This window comes from Thamnophis elegans, chromosome 6 (assembly GCF_009769535.1).
Source record: "Thamnophis elegans isolate rThaEle1 chromosome 6, rThaEle1.pri, whole genome shotgun sequence".
NCBI classification, from domain to species: Eukaryota; Metazoa; Chordata; class Lepidosauria; order Squamata; family Colubridae; genus Thamnophis; species Thamnophis elegans.
In genome coordinates this window covers 59,649,098-59,663,374 of record NC_045546.1, presented here as the reverse complement: position 1 = coordinate 59,663,374, position 14,277 = coordinate 59,649,098, and positions in this window count along the sequence as shown.

Below are 14,277 nucleotides of genomic sequence, written 5' to 3'. Positions count from 1 at the left end.
CGGCAGGCATCTGAACACAAAACAGAGGCCAAGGTGATGTGTGCAAGTGACGGCAAGGCAGGTCTTGTAGTGTGCAAGACCTGGTAAGTAGGGCAGCTCCATGCCCTCATCCCCACCCTAGCTTATTTTTAACCTGTGTGCCTCACCCCACCCCCTGCACCCCGGGGTGGGTGGGTCTTAATTAGGGCTAATTTTGTGGGTGGGACTTAATTTGATTGCATGCACTCAAAAATGTGATAGAGCTTCTTTTCAAGGTGGGTGGTCTTTTTGAAGAAACACAGTACCTTTCATCCATGACAATCTATTCCCTAACCTAGTATGTTCAGGTCTTCCACGGTGCATCTATCACCACTGTAAAAGTCCATCCACCTTTGCTGATGATCCTCTTTTTCTTTCCTTACACCTTTCCCAGCATAAAATGTTCTTCAGTGAATTAGGGCTCTGCATAATGTGTCCAAAGGAGGATAATTTAAACTTAGTCAGTTGTGCCTTGAGTGAAAGGTCTGTGTTGATTTGTTTTCTTGGCTGTACACAATATTCTCAGGAGCATTCTCAGCACCAACTTTAAAGGCATCACTACTCTTCCTATCCTCCTTCTTCAAAGTCCAATTTTCACTTCTGTAGAGTGTCATAGGGAATACCATGAATTGTACTATTCTGATCTTTGTAGTTAAAGGCACATCAGTATTTGAATATCTTTTACTAGGTCTTCAGGATTGTCCACCAAGTGCTAGTCTGTGATGTATAGGTAGTCTTTGACTTATAACAGTTTATTTAGTGGCCGTTCAAAATTACAATGGTACTGAAAAAATTAACTTACGACCGTTTTTCACACTTTGAATCACTGCATCATCCCCTCAGTCATGTGATCAAAATTCATGTACTTGCCAACTGACTGACATTTATGATGGTTGCAGTGTCCTGAGGTCATGAGATCACCTTTTGTGACCTGACAAGCAAAGTCAATGGAAAAGCCAGATTCATTTAACAAACGTGTTACTAACAATAATTGCAGTGCTTCACTTAAGTGGCAAGAAAGGTTGTAAAATGGCACAAAATTCACAACATATGTCTCACTTAGCAACATCAATGTTGGGTCAATTGTCATAAGTCGAGGACTACCTCTAAATCTTGACTGCTAGTTTCTGTAACTGTTGATGGTTGATTCTAAATACTATCTACTTCTATATCTTCCTTATCAGTTCTACCGGTAATGAATATAGAGAAGAATGGGGGGCAGGGCAGAAGTAGGTTTCATTTTTTTATTACCGGTTCTGTGGGTGTGGCTTATTTTGTGGGTGTGGCTTGGCAGTCATGTGACAGGGTGGGCATGTCCCAACTTGTAAAATGTGGTGAAACTCACTTAACAACACTAGCTCAGCAACCAAAATTTTGGGCTCAATTGTGGTCATAAGTTCTCTTTCTTTCCTTCCTTTCTTCTCTCTCTCTCTCTCTCCATTCCTCTTTTTTTCTAATTCTTTCTCTTTCTTTGTCTCTCTTTTTCTCTATCTCTCCTTTCTTTCTCTCTTACTCTTTTTCTTTTTCTCTCTCTCTCTCTCTCTCACACACACACACACACACACACATACACCTGGTCTGGGCACATTGACAGAGCCCTTCCCGAGGAGTTCTGCACGGACACGCCCGGCAGCAGCATCATTGGTGGCAGTGGGGGCAGAGCTTGCCTGGACTCTCCGCCGTCCTGAAACTGCACCTTACTGGGGAGTTCTATGAGGACATGCCGGGCAGCAGCAGCCATGGAGGCAGAGTTTGTCTGGGCTCTCCGCCATCCTGGAACTGTGCCATGCCAGGGAGTTCTCCTGCGCAGATGCGCCCAGCAGTGGCGGTGGGGGCAGAGTTTGCCTGGTCTCTCCTCCATCCCAGAACTGCGCACATAGGACCAGCAGGATGGCGGAAAATTCGTTCCTTCGGCAGTGGGAGAGGGAAGAAAATGCTCCAGGAGGGAGGGCGGCACTTGATGGAGACACAGCCGCTGCTCTGGGGCTGAAATGGCAGGCAGTGCACATGTGTAGCAGCCCCGGGACATCCACTTAGCACCTGCCCTCACGGAGCACCACCGCTGCTGCCCCTCTCAGCTCCAGAGCAGTGGCTGTGTCTCCACCAAGGGCTGCCCGCCAACCCACTGGCCGGGCTAGGCTGGATGCCGACCTTGGAAGGCAAGTGGGCGTGAGGGGTCTCTGGGAAGCTGGCGTGGAAGGCAGGCAAGCATGGCAAGGCGGCGGGGAAGGAAGTAGGCTGCTAACCAGCCAGCCAGCACCAATGTACATACTGTGGATCTTTGGAGGGCCGCGCATCCCCCCACCAATCCTCCATACAAACCACCTGCCCTGTTTCTGCAAAGGCAGAGCCCCCCCTTGATCCAAAGAGGGGAGGGGGATGCTGTAGAAAAGGTTGCCTTCCACCTGATCTTGTGTGTCTCCTGTGCCGGCTTTACGGGGCTTCGGGCTCCGAAGCAGCCCACTGGCTTCCTGCTTGGCCACTTGCCTGCTCTCTTTGCAGATTGGCCCAGCCGCTCGCCAGCACTACTCCGAGAACCCGCCCCGTGGGGTCTGGCGCTCCAGGGAAAGAAGACTTGGCCACGTCCCATCAGCGAAGAAGCAGTGTGAGAGGCGCGGAAACTGCAGGGGGGTGGGCAGCAGCTCCTCATACGGAGAGCGGACCAAGTGGCACTCCCTTCGGCCTGGGTGGCAGCACTTCATCTTGGCGAAGACCAGGTCGCCGCACTTGTAGTTGCGCAATTAGCCAGAGTGGGACATGGCGCAGACGGAAAGGCCAATGCAGCCCCCACCAAGACGGCTCTGGACAAGCAATCACCATACCTCCCCAGCAACAGGCATGCCACTGTCTCTGTGTGCTGTGCTTGAAAGGGACCACTCTCGCCGCCCTACCTCCCTGGAGGGCTGCAGACGTCCGCCTGCCCTCCCGGAGCACTGCCGCAGAACTGCCATTCGCTTTTTTCTCCCACCATAAAACGAAAGCAAATGGCGGCCCACTACAAGTGTGGCGACCTGGTCTTCACCAAGATGAAGCAGAGCCACCCAGGCTGAAGGGAAAGCACCACGGGCTCCATGGTGGCCTGGCCAGGCCTGGCCCGCTCTCCACATGAAGGGCTGCTGCCCACCCGCCAGTGGCTTCCTTGCCTCTTTCTCTGCTTGTTCACCAGTGGGAAGTGGCACTGCAGCCGAGTCTCCTTCCCCCAGAGCGCCGGACTCCATGGGCTGAGTTCTCAGAGTGGCCCCAGCAGGCGGCCGGGCCAATCTGCAAAGAGAGCAGGCAGGTGGCCGGATGGAAAACTGGTGGGCTGCTTCAGAGTCCAAAGCCCCGCAGAGGCGGCACGGGAGATACGCGGGCCCGAGTGGAAGTCAGCTTTTTTTGCAGCATCCCCCTCCCCTCTTGGATCGCCCTGCAGCGGGAACTCTGTCTTTGCAGAAACGGGGCAGGCACATGTGCAGCAGCCTCGAGATGTCCAGTTGCCTTTCCGGAGTACCGTTGCCCCTCTCAGCCCCAGCACAGTGTCTGCTTTTCCACCAAGGGCCACCAGGCTGGACACTGACCTCGGAAGGCAAACCAGCATGAGGGACTGCCAATAAAACCATGTGGAAGGCAGGCAAGCATGCTAGCTGCTAGCTGCCTTCCCCATGGCCCTGACATGCTTGCCTGCCTTTCACACGACTTTCCGCTTGCCTGCCTTTGCAAGTTGGCCACTCTGATGTCGGGAAGACCACGTGGAAGTCAGGGAAGCATGGCAGGGCTGCAGGCCGCGGGGAAGCGGGCAGGGGCAGTTAGCTAAGCCAGGCTTACCTGGCAGACAGATCAGGGGCACAAAGCTTCGGGCAGGCAAGCTGCAGAGCAGAGACTGGGCAGGGCGAGCAAGCGAGCGGCAACTGGGGGATTGTTTCTGTGACCCAGGCCGACATACCACTACCGGTTCGTCCAAACCAGGCCGAACTGGTAGGAACCCACCTCTGGGGCAGGGGCAGGCAAGCCTATTCTGTATTGTTGCACAAAAGCAACATCCACATTGCATCCACTAGAAATCAGACTTGATTCAAGAATGCATACACCTAACGGCTGATATTGTACTATCAGTAGTCTATTAAGGAAATCTGGCTTCTTCAATTGACTTTGCTGGTCGAAAGTGGGCTGGGAAGGTCACAAAGTTTACATGAGTAATGTAAAGGTGAGTAGAAGTCTACTGTAATAGCAACCTTTCTGTTTTTATTTCAGCATCATAGATTCTACATGGTGATTGGAAAGGCCCAACAGAGACTTCATTTCCTTAGAGTCCTGCGAAAAAATCAGGTGGAACAACGGCTGATGACCTCTTTCTATCGGTCCACCATATAAAGTGTCCTCACATATTGTATTACAGTATGGTATGCTGGTTTAACAGCTGCGGACAGGAAGGCACTACAGAGAGTGATCAATTCAGCACAAGAAACCATTGGTTACCCTCTGACACAATGGATGACATCTCCGGATCTTGCTGCTTTAGCAGAGTAAGGAAGATACTCACAGATGATTCACACCCTGGTCGGTGTCTCTTTGCACTTCTACCATAAGGCAGAAGACATCAAAGTGTAGCCAGCCGAACAAACAGGTTTAAAGATAGTTTCTATCCTTGGGCTGTGAGACTTTTAAATACAACCACAATCACTCCATGCACATGCTAGTTTTTTTTTTCCTTTCTTTTTTTTATTTCTGTTATAATTTTGCACCAGTGAGGTTAAAACCAATTTCGTTGTATTTAAGTACAATGACAATAAAGATTATACTTATACTTATATGTCAGTTCACTGCATATAATGTATCTCCTAGTTGGTCAAGTTACAGAATATACCAACAGATCTTGACAGATCTTGACACTGGGCCCTATCTAACAAAATGTAGAAAAAAGTTAAGTCCTACACTTAGGTAAGAAAAACCAAAAGTACACATATAAACTGAGTGAAACCAGGCTTAATAGCTGTGACTGTGAGAGGGATCTTGGAGTCTTAGTGGACAACCAGCTAAATATGAGCCAACACTATGCAGTGGCAGCCAAAAAAGCCAATGCAATCCTAAATTGCATTAATGGGGATACAATCAAGATCAAATGATGTACTAATACCACTCTATTAAGCCCTAGTAAGACCACACCTAGATTATTGCATCCAGGTTTGGTCACCAGACTATAAAAAAGATGTTGAGACTGTAGAAAAAGTTCAGAAAAGAACAGCCAGGATGATGATGATTATGATGAGCCAATACAGTTCTAGGCTGCATAAACAGGGATAGAATCAAGATCGCGTGAAGTGTTAATACCACTTTATAATGCCTTGGTAAGGCCACACTTGGAATACTGTATTCAGTTTTGGTCTCCACGATGTGGAAAAGATGTGGAGACTGTAGAAAGAGTGCAGAGAAGAGCAACAAAGATGACTAGGGGACTGGAGACTAAAACATATGAAGAATGGTTGCAGGAACTGGGTATGTCTAGTTTAATAGAAAGAAAGACTATGGGAGACATGATAGCAGTGTTCCAATATCTCAGGGGTTGCCACAAAGAAGAGGGAGTCAAACTATTCTCCAGGGCACCTGAGTGTAGAACAAGAAGCAATGGGTGGAAACTAATCAAGGAGAGAAGCAACTTAGAACTGAAGAGAAATTTCCTGACAGTTAAAACAATTAATCAGTGGAATAGCTTGCCTCCAGAAGCTGTGAATGCCCCAACATTGGAAGTCTTTAAGAAGATGTTGGATAGCTATTTGTCTGAAATGGTATAGGGGGTTGGAATAGAAGACCTCAAAGGTCCCTTCCAACTCTGCTATTTTAATCATGCTTATGACATACTGGCTGAAATCTGGCAAAACAAACTAACACTCATTATTTAGCAGGAAATGTTGCAGGTGACCTGGGAACAATGGAACCTTGTAACTTATTCGGTGTGTACTCTTGCTTAAAAAGTGTTACATGAAGTATCATTTGGAAGAGCCATAATGGACAGCTGAGGTCCAATATCTATCATCCCTCTGATGATGATCATAGTATATGAGTGATCTTAGAATGTAAGAGGAGTTTATAAATTTCATTTGTTAAAGAAAAGAAAAATGGTATATGTGGTGTATTAATAAAAGTATGAAAAATGATACAGCAGATTGGAAAACAATTGGTCTGATTTTGTGGAGAATAGTGGAAAGAAAAGCAAGAACTTGTCCTGTATGTAAAATATTATTAGAGTAATTTCCCAATAAAAAGAAAAAGTGGACATAAACAAGATATAGAATCTGCTTAAAACTGAATAAAAAGAGTTACAGATTGTCATAGAAGCATATGCAGTTACAGTAATGTGGAATATAAAAAGGATGCTCGGCAATGTGGCAGAGAACAAAAATGAGATAAATATATTGAATAATAATTACAAAGTACAAGGAACAGTTAAGATTAAATGAGGTAGACAAAATTTTTTGATGAAAGATCAGATTTTTGGGGAGACGATTGAAGTGGGCTAAGCAAAGTGTCTCCAACAGAATAAATAGAATAAAGGTGATAAAATTGCCTAAACTGAACTGAACGGGACAATACTACAAGGAATATTTTAGATGTTTGTATGAAAATGTTAGTGATATATTGAAGTTTATAAAATCTAAATAAATCTAAATATTTTAAAAAAATGAGGAAGAGGAAGGTATAAATGTTGAGAGAATCTAGCCGGACAAACAGCTGCCTGGGGACCTTTAGGTTCGGAACCATTCTGAAGCAATGCGGGAAAAGGAGAAACATCTCGTAAGGCCAAGAGGAACCAGCAGTTCCTCAATAGGTCAGAAATAAAGTTCTCCAAACTGACAACGGGGGCGGCGGCAGCCATATTGAAATGACTGCTTCAAAGTCAGGGCAGCGGACCAACTGTTTGAGCAAGAGCAGTGTTGGAGCAGATCTTTGGACTTGGGTGAGAGAGTGACCAACCCAAAGATAAAGAAATTTTAAATTTGAATTTAAAAAGAGACCTGGAGCGGAGCTAGCAGCTAATTAGCAGATTTGGGACTTAAATGGAGGAAAAAAAAGCGAAGACTAAAATGGAAAGCCATAGAAGATTTTTGTTCCCAAAATTGGAATTGGAAACATTTAAACAACCAGGGAATTCCGGGGGGGGGGGGGGGGATTACTTTTTCTACCTTTTTTCTATTTTTTGAGAATTAAAGCAGACTTTGACAGCTTCTGGCAGCCAGCTGATAAGACTGTACTGTGGAAAGGGAGACATCTAGCGGTGAGAATACTACAACACAGAAAAAAGAACAGCTGCAGATTTTGACCTTGACTACAGTAACAGATAACTGGAAGATTTCTTTGAAGCTGTGAGAACCATCAAGGAGGGTTTGTTTTTAGAGCAGTGTTGTGTATTTGAGTTACTATTGGAAAATACTGAAAAGTTGATTGGATTGGACTAAAATTGGAACTGGACTTTAGAATTTGGAACAGAAAAATATTTAACAACTTTTTAAATTAGCCAAGCAGGCATTATGGAATTGTGGATGTATGATGAATTACTTGGCATGATAAAAAATGCATGAGAAACACTAAAGGGTAAAGAAAAAAATAGAAATTCAGAGGGTGCACCTAGATTAGGGTGGAGGAGAAAAGTAGATAGAAAAGAGATCAAATGAAGAACAAAAAGATACTACAGAGGGACTGAAAAAGAAAAATATACAGATGATTGCACTGGGATGTACAGTGGCACACTAAAAGTAGACAAGAGGGAAATGGCCCCCCAAAAAGGAAAATTAGATAGTAAAGGTGGAAATAGTGGGAAAGATTGGAAAAAACCATGGGGAAAGTTATCAGAACAATAAAACCAAAAGGGAGAAAAAAGAATGGGAAAACAAAATATAGAAATTAAAAAAATAAGAAAAAGCAAAAACTAGGTGAATGGGTGGAAAGAAGAGACTATAAAAAATGTGAAGTTTCAGAGAGACCAAGAGACAATGGTTAGGAAAGGGGGAAAGAAGGGAAAGGATTTACCAGTAGAATAAAATGAAATATGTTAATTTTGTTAATGGCATATAGTTAATATGATGTGAGGGAAATAGATTAATACTACTAATTGTGGATAATAAACTAAGTGAAATGTTTATTACAAAATTAAACTGAGGATATATGTTATCTATAGTAAAATAAAATTAAAGATGGAAATGAAATATTAAATTTGATTAATTTGGAGGGGCAAATAATGATATTATCTATTAAGAAGAAATTAAACCTGAGATGGAAAATATGGAAAGAAAATTACTGGCTTAAATTGGAAATGTAAATATGATGTAAAATGAATTATAAGAAGATATTAAGGGGGAAAACCTGGGCAACGCTCTGTTTATAAAAGAAGTTATATATGTAACAAAAAGTAAAAAACTTTGTTTCAAAACAAAAGAAAAATGCTGCCAATGTGTAGTATACAAAGGGAAACATAGCTGAAATGGATATCTAATCTTAAGAGGGATCAATTTAAATGCATCTTTTTGGCTGAATTGTAATTGAAAGTATAAAGGATAATAAGAGTTGGCCAGTGCATTCCAAGGCTGGGTGTATAATTTTGGATCTTTAGCAGATTATTGAAAAAATATGAATGTGAGAAAGTATGTATTGAAAGAATATGATGAAATGAATAGATTTGAATTGTGGGATTTTTGTGTGAATATAGTGTTGACGTTTAGCTGCTGAATATGATATGAACAATATACAATGGAAGTTCTTACATGTGTAAAAATAACTGAAACACCTAGTAAAGATTCTACATTGAGCTAGAAGTAATGTCCTTTTGATTGTTTAATGTATTTATGAATAATTACTAATGAAGGCCAACATGTTCTTCAATTCAGTCTTTGTCAACAGCAATGACTTCAAAAAGATGAGACTCTATCCTAGTAAAAAATTACAGACCAATCTCACTGTGTTGCGTCACCTGTAAATTCATGGAATCAATTATAAACCAATCTATCACCCTCCACTTAGAGACAAACAACTTACTTTCTAACAAGCAGTTTGGTTTCAGGAAAAATTTGTCCTGTAATCTACAACTTCTACACTGCAAAAACATGTGGACCACACAACTCAACCAGGGTAAAGCAATTTACATAGACTTCTGCAAAGCCTTTGATTCAGTGGTACATGATACACTATTGTTAAAACTAAGCTCTTACAGCATTTTCAGATCCCTGCATAAGTGAATAATCTGTCCCTGTCAAACAGGCAACAACTAGTCAAAATAGGGAGTATACACACAAATATAAACAATTTAAATACTATAGACTGAACAAATCATACAAAAATGTGCTTCATAAATACTGGCACATGCACACAAAGCACCCATCCTTGAAGCAGTAAAACAACCGGAAGGCCAAAGTGCTGCAGGGTTTCTCAAGTTGAGTCTTTATTATAGTATGCATAACTACTCTGCATTTCAGGAATCCCTGCAGACGTATATCTGCATGCATGTGCAGACAACCTAGGGAAGGTCTCAAAATAATGCTGAGCCAAATACAACCTTTGTGTGTATATTATTTTACTTTGTGAATTACAACCTTATTAAATGTTAAGCAAAACATGTAAACTTTTCACAAAAATGTGAAGAACAACAAAGTATTTGAGAAAAGGGTATTTTAAGAATACACTCACTTTTTTGGAGCCATTTGGTCTTTTCCCATGTTTTCTATTTCTGATGAGACAGTCCACTTAATGTTCTCTGAGAAAACTAGAGTAGCTATTTCTTTAGTAGCTTCTAAGTGGGTACAAAGGAAGCCAATTTTCCTAACAAAGCAGGTTTGGCAAGCAACTTAACAAGTTTTTTCACAGCTTCACAGTAAGGGAGGAACCTGACTCTCTCCACTTATACTTTAGGATTGTTGTTCCCAGGTTCCATCCATTCTGTTGAAATTACTGATTTTAAAATGAAACTCTTGGAATTTTGGAATAGCTACTTTTAAGAATATTTCCTAATCTTACAAATGCAGTCTTTAAAACCTCAAACTGACCCTGAAACTTCATACATAATAAGAACAAATATTATTCAAGCACTGAGAAAAAGATGAAAACTAGAGGAGAAATCCTTTTTATAGTGCTATTGTTTCCTTTGGAATTAAAAAATAAAGTTAGCTGCGCCAAACTGAATTCCCAGTTATGCACTTATTAGGACAGTAATGTAGCAGAAAATGAGACAAGACCAGCTCTTTGTCAGAGGGAGAGGTTTATTTGCGCAAAGGTTCAGGAGCGATTGGTCAAGCAAAATCTGAACCCCCAAGGGCAGTTGTTTACAGTCTTTTATACTCTTAGCCAACTTATCGATCATCCTGCCAGATGCCTCTTTATTTAATAATCAGGAAAGAAACCACTCAACTCCATGTTTCAGAATTAAGTGTACTTTTACTGATTACAAACAATGAGAAACAAAGCAAAGCTGAGTCTGAGTAAAAAGGCGCAAAAGCAATAGATATCATGTATGATTCAATCCCCTCCCCTTGGTACCCCAGTTCATAGTCCAATCATAATTCACCCAACTGTCAGGTGGGGGATGTCTTCAAAAATCATCATCAGGTTGGAATGCTGGCCAGTTGGCCTCGGCGGGAAACTCCCTTCTTCCACATGCGCAGAGAGATGGTCAGAATAACTCCTAATAACAATCCTCCAGTACAGACTAATTCCCCTCCCAAATACCATGCCCTCCCACCCCATTTCAATGGCAGCCGAAAGCAGCAGTAAGGCAAAGGCTGACACCCGGTCTCCCTCCAGAAAAGTAGGCTCACACCTGCAGAAAAAAAAGAACAGAGACACACAAACGAACAACATGACAAAGAAGAGAAAGAAGGGAGGGAAAAATAAAAAAACAAGTGAGGTCAGGGCTTGTCAGGGTAAGCGGAATAGAAGTTGCAGAGAAGCCAAGGAGCCCACACATGAGACTTGTCAACCCACTCAGCATGAGAGGGAGGGAAATGCTTCCAAACCACAAGATACTGAATACGATTCCAGCGTTTTCGTGAGTCCAAAATTTCCTTAATTTCAAAATGTTGCTCACCCTCACCCAGAAGCGGGGCAGGAGGGATCGGAGAAGGGGCCCTCAACGGAGAAAGGCGCTCCGGCTTCAGTAGATTAACATGAAATACAGGATAGAGCCGGTTGAGATATTTAGGTAGTTGGAGGCGGATGGAAACAGGGTTGATAACTTTGACAATGGGAAATGGCCCAACATATTTGGGACCCAATTTCTTAGACTTTTAAGAGGTCTGAAGAAACTTGGTGGATAAATACACACGATCTCCAATCTTATATTCCCTCGGCATTGCCCTCTTTTTATCTGCCTGTTTCTTGTGTGCTTTGTGAGCAGCTTCCAATGCTCGGTAAGTCAGAGGCCACAGCTCCCGAAGGCGGTCACTCCGCTCGGCAAGGGACAGTACCTGCGGTTTCTCGCGAGGGATCTCGGGGATAGGCACAAAATCCTGTCCGTACACCACCCTGAAGGGTGTAAAACCGGTGCTGCTATGCACAGAATTGTTGTACACTACCTCAGCATAAGGTAATAATTCCACCCAGTTATCTTGCTGGTAGTTAATGAAACAATGAAGATACTGTTCCAATACGGAATTAGTCCTTTCATAAGCACCGTTAGTCTGAGGGTGGTGGGTGGAGCTCAACCCCTGGGTGGAGCCAATTAACTTCAGAAACTCTTTCCAAAACAAGGAGGTGAATTGGACCCCCCCTATCCGAAATGATGCAGTCCAGAACCCCATGTAGACGATAGATATGCGTGATGAACAGCTTAGCCAAGGACTTTGTGGATGGGATCTTAGAACAAGGAATAAAGCTTCATGTGTTCGTCATGTGTTTCCGTGTAAATAAGGATATCATCTAGATAGACCGTTACGCCTTTGTAAAGATGGTCATGTAGGACCTCATTAATTAATTGTATGAAAACAGCTGGTGCCCCCTGTAGGCCAAACGGCATAACACGAAACTGGAAACAGCCAAGAGGGCAATTGAACGCAGTTTTCCATTCGTCTCCTTCCTTAATTCTGACCCGATAGTAAGTGTCCCGCAGATCCAACTTCGTGAAGATTTTTCCTTTCCCCAGCTGGGCCAACATGTCCTTTATTAGTGGCAAAGGGTAGAGATTTTGGGCGCAAATGCCGTTAAGATTCTTAAAATTAACACAGAGACAGAAGGAGCCATCTTTCTTTTCCCTGAATAAGACTGGAGCTGCCACTCGAGGCCTAGCTGGCTCAATGAAATCCCTTTTTAAATTTTTGTCAATGAATTTTCTCAATTTGTCCATTTCTCTAGGGGTCATCGAGTAAATTTGGGGTTTAGGAAGTTTTACCCCAGGCAGAATATCAATGGAGCAATCAGTGGGTCTGTGAGAGGGCAACTTATCAGAAGATTTCTCACTGAATACATCTTTCAGGTCCCAGTATTCTTTGGGGAATTTTTCCTCCCCTTTAATTGTCTCCTGCCCACTGGCTGCTAGGTTGGCGCACGCTTTATCTGATTCTGGAACCCTCTCCTGCCCTTCCAGGGGTGTGGCAGAACGAATGCGCAACGAACCATTCCTACAATTTATGTGCAGATTCCATTTACGGAGCCAGGGTAGTCCCAAAATAAGGGGCCGATCCATCCCCGGGGCAACAATGAAACTTATCATTTCCTGGTGGGTTCCCATCCACATCTCAACAGGCTCAGTAATAAAATGAGCAGGGCTTCCCCCCACAAAAGATCCATCTAATTGGCAAAATGCAATTGGGATTTTCAGAGTTTTTAGCCTTAATCCCATTTTTTCAACTATCTAGGGCTTATGATGCAACGCGAGCATCCGGAATCTAACAGAGCAAGAATTTTCTCTTGTGTGCCAGAAGAGGGCACTCTAAGTTCAACTGGGACAGTCATGGGACCCGAGCGGGAACTTACCCAGCATTCAGTCTCGTCAGAATCACTGTCGTCAGATGAGCTGGGACTTTTGTTTTCTCCCTCTGCCAGGTGGAAGCAGCGGGAAGGCTCCTCCCCTGTCAAAGCTGGTTCCTTCCTTCTGCTAGGAGGTTTCTCCATCTTTTTCTCCTTGTGAGGGGGTGGGGTGGGGTGGCTGAGTTTGACTCTGCAGTTTACAGCACAATGCCCCTCCTTTTCACAGTGGAAGCACACGGGAGGTTTAGATTTTCCTGTGAATCCTCCCCTTCCCCCTTTTTGCATCTTTGGGAGGGGTTTTTTGGTGGGAGGTGGGGAATCCTCAGTTTCTCCTTCTCCCTTGTAATGAAGCCTGGCCAAATCAATTTCAACATCTGCTGCTGCCTTGTACCAAGGTTCTAAACGGCGGGGGAGTCTCCTGTTTACACAGTGCTGGTAAACTTCTTTGTTCAAGCCATCCGCGAAACGATCTAATAAGGTCTCTTCAGACCATCCTCTCATATAAGCTGACAATTCCTGGAATTCCTGTACATACTCAGGCACAGTCCTTTTGCCCTGTCTAAGGGTAGTAAATTTAATTCTAGCCCAGCGCTCGGTGAGAGGGTCATCAAAGCGTCTTCTCAGGGCTGCCATAAACCCGTTAAAGTTTCTTAGGAGAGGGGAATCACTATTATGTAATCCAACCATCCATTCAGCTGCCTTCTTCTCCAGAGCCATTAATACTATTCTTACTTTAGCTTCATCTGAATTCAGGTCAGGTCCATATATTTGCATATAATTCCAAACCTGAATTAAAAATAACCCCAGTTCTCTGGGCTATCCAGCATACTTTACACTTAAGGGTGGAACCTTAGCCATTTGGCGTCGCCTGGGGGCACCCCCCGCTCTCGGAATGTCTCTAGCTGCAGGGAGTGAGGTCGGTGCTGGGTCTTCTTGTGCACATTCTCCTTCGCCCCCCCCCCCCCCAGCATCTCTTAAACTATGCAATGGGTACCTTTTCTCTAGTTCTTCCTCAGGACCTCTTTCCACACTACTCTTTCGAGCCCGGCATTTTTCCCACGCTCCTTCGAGAAGTTTCATGGCTTGGGACATCATGAAGTCTTCCTCTTCAGGTCCACGCCAATCAGCTGCTGGTTTTATGGGTCTCCTCATCGTGACTCCACTTACTGGTTCTTCAGGTTCCTCTTTCTGTCCCACTCCCCAAGTCCACCTGGGTCGAACAGTAGGTTCCTCCACTTGCAGGTCAGCCAACATTTCCGTTAATGATGGTGCTGCAGCTGCCATATCCTCCTCTTGGTCACTGCCATGGAAGGACATTTTTTTTTCCGTTGAGTGCAC